Source organism: Aplysia californica, unplaced genomic scaffold, assembly GCF_000002075.1.
Source record: "Aplysia californica isolate F4 #8 unplaced genomic scaffold, AplCal3.0 scaffold00051, whole genome shotgun sequence".
Lineage (NCBI taxonomy): Eukaryota > Metazoa > Mollusca > Gastropoda > Aplysiida > Aplysiidae > Aplysia > Aplysia californica.
This window is the reverse complement of record NW_004797321.1, coordinates 1,323,928-1,331,166: the sequence shown is the minus strand read 5'-3', so window position 1 is coordinate 1,331,166 and position 7,239 is coordinate 1,323,928. Positions and strand designations below refer to the sequence as shown.

The window sequence follows — 7,239 nt, the reverse complement described above, 5'->3', positions numbered from 1 at the left end:
TAGAGCTGGAGCCCCAATTCCGTGATTCGAGTATTGAAGACTTCGGGGGCTATATGGCGTCCTTGGGGTCAGCCCAGTGTTTCACAGACTCGCCTCAGGGGCACGACCTGCCCGGGGAGATCATCAGAACGTGAGGAATAGAACAATGTTATATTTCAGGGGAGATTATCAGAACGTGAGGAATAGAACAATGTTATATTTCAGGGGAGATTATCAGAACGGGAGGAATAGAACAATGTTATATTTCGGGGGAGATTATCAGAACGTGAGGAATAGAACAATGCTATATTTCAGGGGAGATTATCAGAACGTGAGGAATAGAACAATGCTATATTTCAGGGGAGATTATCAGAACGTAAGGAATTTTAACAATACAGTCAAAGGGATAGCACGACAGTGTTTATGTTTCATGGAAGACCATCAGTACGTCAGGAATACCACAAAGAAAGAAATAGAAAGTTGCACTATGTTATCAAAGGAATAACAGCACAGTGTCATATTTCAGGGGAGATCATCAGAACGTAAAGAATAGCACAATGTGATATTTCAGTGAAGGAGATGAGAACGTAACGAACATCCCAATAATTATTACAATAATTTCAGGAGAAATCACCAGTACATTATAAATAGCACAATGTTGATTTTCATGGGAGATCATCAGAATATTAGGAAAAGCACAATGTTATGATCTATGCAGATCTCCACTACGTAAGAAATAGCACAATGCCATCAGTTCAAAAATGGTAATTGTAGAAGTTTCACTAGCCCATCCACACTACTTAGATCATCTAGGAATCGGACCAATCCGGGCTGAAGGCGCTACAAAGTTCTAGCAGACAGACAGAGATACCCGATAGAAATTTGTATTCTCTCCAGTCGAAATCGAACTCGTGTCTCCTGCATGCGGCGGTTTAGTGTCTAGCAGCTACACCACAGACACCAATAATGCCGTCAATGGAAGAGCAAAATGTCGTAAAAGAAGCAGCACAATTGTACGTTTCATGGGGGGGGGGGGGATCAGGGATCATCAGAACGGAAAAACGGCACTTGAGATCATGTGAGCGAAGATACAAAGGCAATTCATAGTACGCTTCACTCACTAGGAAAAATAGAAGGCAAGAGGTGAAGAAACAGAATGGCTTCAAGATCTTGAATAGATTGGTGATGAGAATAAACTGGGATAACAGTTGTAATAATTATAGATCTAAACGTTTTTCGCGAGAGCACCCGTGCCAAAAAGTTAGTGGCAAACCATGATCATCGACTCTTGTTTCAGATCTGGAACTTGAAGAAGTAGAAGAAGCCTTGGCACTTAAATATGTGTGTGTATGTCTGTGTGTGCGTGTTTGTGTTTGTATGTGTGTGTATGCGTCTTTGTGTGTGTGTTTGCGTGTGTGCGTGTTTGTGTGTGTGTATGTGTGTGTGTGTGTGTGTGTGTGTGTGTGTGTGTGTTCAAAAGTATGTTACGCTATTCCTTTCATCACACCCCAGGTTGCGGTTTCTGTGTTGGAAGGAGCTGGAGTCTGACCCTGACTACAAACTGACGGTAATTATGCCGCTGTTCTATGTGATAGGCCGAAAACCCAACTGAGAAAAAAAGGAACAATAAAACACGTTATAAGTAGTATCATTTCAAACTGCAATTTTCTGTTTCCTTTAAAATGAATGTTTACGTTTGTGTTCAGATTTTTATACATGTATTTCTGAAAGTTCTTATAAAAGATATTTTTCACACGGCAGAATCTGTCTATAGTGTGTGTGGTTTTGGTGGTGGTGGTGGGGGGGGGGGGGCTCTCTTTTGTACTTTACGTGTATTCGTGTGTTGTGGATCTGTTGACCCATGTAATGTTTCTATGACCAGCGACTGTGATGGTGTAGAAGGCTCTTCACTGCTGCACACAGGGAACGTTAATGTAACTAAATCAGTAGCAGCAACAATAAAAACAGCAACACAAATGGAAGGGTCTTCAAGATGAATGGATTTCAAGATCTAACTTTATTGACATAATGTGTTTGAAACGTTTGTGATTTGACGTCAATATATGTGTATTGGAGAACTAACGTGTTGAAAGAGACGTTCAACTGCTCATCTGTTCATTTTCCGTCTGTTGTAACGTGAAGTGCTGCTCGCTTTTGATCACACTTTTACACAGTCTTGCTCTAGCAAGTTTTATTGATAATATCACTTACTCACTAGTTGCGTCTGTTTATGTTTTGTTTTTTTGCTTTCAATTTCATGGGCCATTTGCACGCATTTTCAGTGTTATATTTTCAAATGTTTTGTTTACTGTTAACATTTTTAGTAATAAATGGTCTAATTTGTCAAATGTACTGGATTTGTTATTTTGCTGTTTGGCATAATTAGCAATTAGCAGTTAAGTGTTTTAGCGTATTAGCAGAAAGCACTCAAAATGTACTCATATGTACCTTTTTTAAAAGTATTTGTACGCAAGTACATTTTTCTGGAAAGCACTTAAAAGGTACATTTTTAGATTGTACTTAAAGTTTTACTTAAGTACGTATTTTTCTTTTTTTTTTTTCTTTTGGTAAGTATTTTACGGCGCTCGAAACTTCATAAGGTCAAATGAGCGCGCGGGACACATTAAACTTTTTCAGTTGGTAGTAAAATTGAATTTTGCTCGGGTGGAGGCCGAAGCCTACTCTTATCGATTTTAGACCACCAAGGGATCTTTAACGTGCGCAACTTGCACACGGGACCTCCGAGATTTTTTGCCCTTGTCCGAGAAGGCTAGGTGTAGATCTTTCCTACCAGAAGATCAGGGGTGTGGCTGAAAGACAGCAGCAAGAAGAGAGGGAGTAGCAGTAGAAAGGTTGCAGAAAGAGTCAGGAGCCCAGAGGAAGGGGCAAAGGGTGTGAGGGGGTGGAGGTAGAAAGAGGAGACGCAAACAGACGACAGAACATTGCTAGAGAGCAGGAAAGGAGGTGAAAGGAGACAATTTTAGAGAAGGAAATGTTTCGGTCTCAACCCGGATACACCTTAACCTCTAGGCCACGAGAGCCCCCTAGTACGTTTTTTAAAAGTACTTTAAGGGTTTGGTATATATTTATTATTTTCTTTGTTTTTGTCATACATTTCCAATTTGATTTTTTCATCTTGTGTTAACAAGAATTACAACAAGAGACACTGGTTCACAAATAAATCACAACTATAAATATCTGTAAAAAGTCAAAGTTAGATCGGCGTTCCCATAAGCTTCGTCATCATCATTAGCAATGTTATCATCATCATCATCATCATCATCATCATCATCATCATCATCATCATCATCATCGTCATCATCATCATCATCATCATCATCATCATCATCATCATCGCCATTGTAAACAGCAGAGAATAAAGAAAGGGTTAAGACTTGTAGAATTTCCAAAAATATTAAAATTTTATATAAGTTCAACGTTTCGCCCGATGACGGGCTTTATCAGGAACAAACACAAATGATATCATCATCATCATCATCATCATCATCATCATCATCATCATCATCATCATCATCATCATCATCATCATCATCATCATCATCATCATCATCCAAAAAGAGAACATCAGCAACAGCTGCAACACTTGTTTTTCATGAGTTATGGTACAACGCGCATTCAAAAAAATAAAAAAAGATTTATAAATTGCAATATATCAATGTTGTGATTAACACAAGAGCAAGCATGTCCTCCATAATGACAATAATATTCTTAGCTATAACAGCCACCCCCCCCCCCTCCCCCGCTCCCTATGATGGAAGGGCAAAACATTCACTGTTACCTTTACAACTGATTCAACAGCCCTGATCTAGCGCCAATAATAATATTCATAGCTAGAACTGTTACATTTCGAGGCGAGTGGTGCCGGTGCTCAAAAGTACGTGGGAACCTTTATTGTGGAGGACTGTCATAAGCAAATTGATGAACCTGACAGTGGTTGGTTTATTGTGAGATAGGACTTGCAGCTTCCGCCCCGCCTCGGATGATTCTTCACAGAAAAGAAGTTACTTCTCCGTCTAAAATCAAAAACAAAATATTTGACAACAATTTTTAAAAGGACCAAACTTAATATTCCGATAAAATGCGCCACCCCACGAATACCCAAACGAGACTCCCGAGGCGCCGTTTCTCGAAAAGTGATCTGGTTGATCTGGGTGTCATTAACTGTTAAGATTTACTACGACTATTAGAGCTCCATCCAATAAGGCACTCCTTCTCGCGACCTCAGTGCTTTCTTGTCGTATCTCCATTTTCAAAAACAGTGAAAACAGTTCATAACAAAGAACGAGCTCAAGATGAAGTCACATTTTCAGTGTTAATAAATGGAGGTTCGACAAGAAAGCCCTGAGCTCGCGTTCTGTTGGGAAGAATGAAATTCCATTGGCTTGTCCCTTAAGCCCCGGCGCTTAATTTCACACAGTCTGAATACAACTGGGACATTGACCTTGCATGGCTCAAGGCCGAGACAAAAAAATTATTATACTTCTATTAGGCTCGGGGGCTGAGGCCGCACCGTGCGACGTTCCTTGGCATCGCTTGATTCTTGACACCTGATTTACACAGCCTTAAGGCTCCAGACCAAAGCATAGACTAGGCACGCCCTGCCCCCATTACACCCCCCCCCCCCCATCCCCCACCCCACCCCCACCTTATTTCCGTTGCCCTCTGGGTTTGTTGTTGTTGGTGTTGTTGGTGTTGTTGTTTTTTTGTTTTGTTCTTAGTAGAGGTTTTAAGGCACTCGCAACTGCATAAGGTCATATGAGCGCCAGAAGATTAGAGGTGTTACAAGAGAGCAACAAACAAAAAAGAAGGAGGGGCGATAAGAACAATAGATCTTTGATAGGAAAGAAGATGCAAACCACACCAGAGAACCCGCCAACCACCCACGTTTGTTTGTTTTGTTTTGTTGTTTTGTCGTTGTTTTTGTGTTTGTTTGTTGTTGGGTTTTTCTGAGGGTTTTTTGTTTTTGTTTTGTCTTGTTTGTTTGGGGTTTTTTTTTTTGCTTGTTTTAAACTAAGCTGTGTTACTTGGATGGTGTCAGGGGGCTTAGATTGTGTGTACACTTGAACAAAGGTTTGGGTGTGTTAATAATAGTCTGTGATGTCTTGCGTACTGTGTACACCTGGGTCCTGTGTGTAGATCAGACAAACAATAAAATAAGCAGCTTTACATTGCGACAGTGAGGTGAGGTAGCTTTCAATTACAGTCTATTTTTGTTTCTTGAACGCAACAATGCAATAATATTTTTTTTTTGGAAAGTGTTTTTCGCCGCTCTCTACTGCAAAAGGTCATATGAGCGCCTGGAACACATTAAACATGTTCAATTGGTAAGAAATTTTGAATTTTGCCGGGTTGCGGCCGACGTCTACTCTTATCGATTTTGAACCACCAATTGATATTCAAAGTTCGCAACTTGCACGCGGGACCTCCAAGATTTTTTGCATTTATCAGAGCTAGAAGTCTGGGTGTAGATCCTACCTTCCAAAAGACATAGGTGTGCCTGGAAGACAGTAGTAATAAGGAGCCAAGGAGTAGCATAAAAATGCTGCAGAAAGAGTCAGGAGCCTAGGGGAGGGGAGAAAGGAGGTGACGGGGTGGTGGCAGAAAGGGGAGACGAAAGCAGACGATAGAACATCGTTAGGGAGCAGGAAAGGATGTGAAAGGTGAAATTTTTTAAGAAGAAAATTTTCCGTCGCTATCGGATCCGAACAGGGGACCTATCGAATGAGAGGCGAACACCTTAAGCTCTAGACCACGTGAGTCCCCACATCGGGGTCTGGAGGTTTCTAGTCGAAGCATCGTAGTATATTTATTATCTGAGTCACACGCGTGATATTCAGGACAAAAGGTTTTATAGGCAGACAATAATTCTTTAAGTTTTTTTTATTCAACAGTATATGTGTATCAAACGTTACAAAACCCACACAGACAAAGATGCACTTTTCATGCAAATAACATATAAATGAAAAATGAATTGTATTTTATTAAATACGTAATTTAATTTCTGAAGTCATAATACACACGGCACTACTATATATACCATTTTTGTGTGTTTGAATTGTGTGTGTATGGGTGTTTGCGTGTGTGTGTGTGTGTGTGTGTGTGTGTGTGTGTGTGTGTGTGTGTGTGTGTGTGTGTGTGTGTTTGCGTGTATATGTGTCTTTCCCTATGTGTGTAATACTATCATGCTGAACTAGATTGACATTGTAGGGGAAATACCTCTGTCCTTACCCATACAAGAAAACCAAACAACATTAATTCTGGTAACAAGGTAAATTATAGGCAGGACACGGAAGAAAGCAATGAGAATTTTCCCACAGTCTTGGCCCGACTGATGCAGGCGTGTCTATTCAGGGGAAATAGCTGTTATGTCAATCTCCCATCAGCAATATCTGGGTTATCTTCCTTATATCCTCATTGTATTTCAGTCTTTACGTTAACTATGCATCCAATTAAATTATGGACAATGAATCATTGAGGCAAATTACCTTATCTTTCAACATAATACTTAATTAACGGACTGCCTTAGTTATAGTAAGGCACAATAATTAACATTTTTAAAAAGTTTCAATCGCATTACGTCCGGTGCTTAGATCTCGAAATTCAGTCATCCTTATTACCCTTCAAATGATTTGTTGTTGTTTTTATTGTTGCTGCTATTGATTAAAGTTGCAATCACGTCTTTTGCGTGCAAGTGCGACGGTAAAGAACTTTCCAATAAAGCAGACGCTGGTAAAACAAACATCACCTCGGTCATCAGATCCACAACACAGAGACCGACTAAAATATGACAGACACATCCCCCTTTTTTTGTTTGGAGTTAGTTTTTTTTGTTGGGGGGGGGGAGGGGAGGGTGTGGTTTGTTGGTGGGGGGGTGTTGTTGTTTCGAACAAGAGACAAGTTGGGCTGAGTAACGAAATATTTAATAAAAACTACAATAAAAGGTGTAGAAAATCTGAATACAAACGTTAAGAAACAATTTTTTTTTTTAAACTGAAGGTATAGTTTGAAATGCTTGTTACTATAAAAATAGTAACGGTGTATTTTATTCTACCATCTTTTGTCTGTTGGGTTTTCGGACCATCACAAAGAACAGCGGGAAGCTCACTGTCAGTTTGTAGTCAGGGGCAGACTCCAACTCCTTCCAACACAGAAATCGCAGCCTGGGATGTAATAGAAGGAACAGTGTAATATATTTTGAACACACACACACACACACACACACACACACACATACTCACT

At 40.1% G+C, this 7,239-nt stretch overlaps 1 long non-coding RNA gene across 1 annotated transcript; it reads left to right on the top strand.

The window, feature by feature from the left end:
- The first annotated feature begins 6 nt into the window (after nucleotides 1-6).
- On the top strand, nucleotides 7-2,327 carry LOC118477254. The gene is made up of 2 exons (XR_004858249.1): nucleotides 7-130; nucleotides 1,492-2,327. It is a non-coding gene; the product is annotated as an uncharacterized LOC118477254 (long non-coding RNA).
- The last annotated feature ends 4,912 nt before the right edge of the window (nucleotides 2,328-7,239 follow it).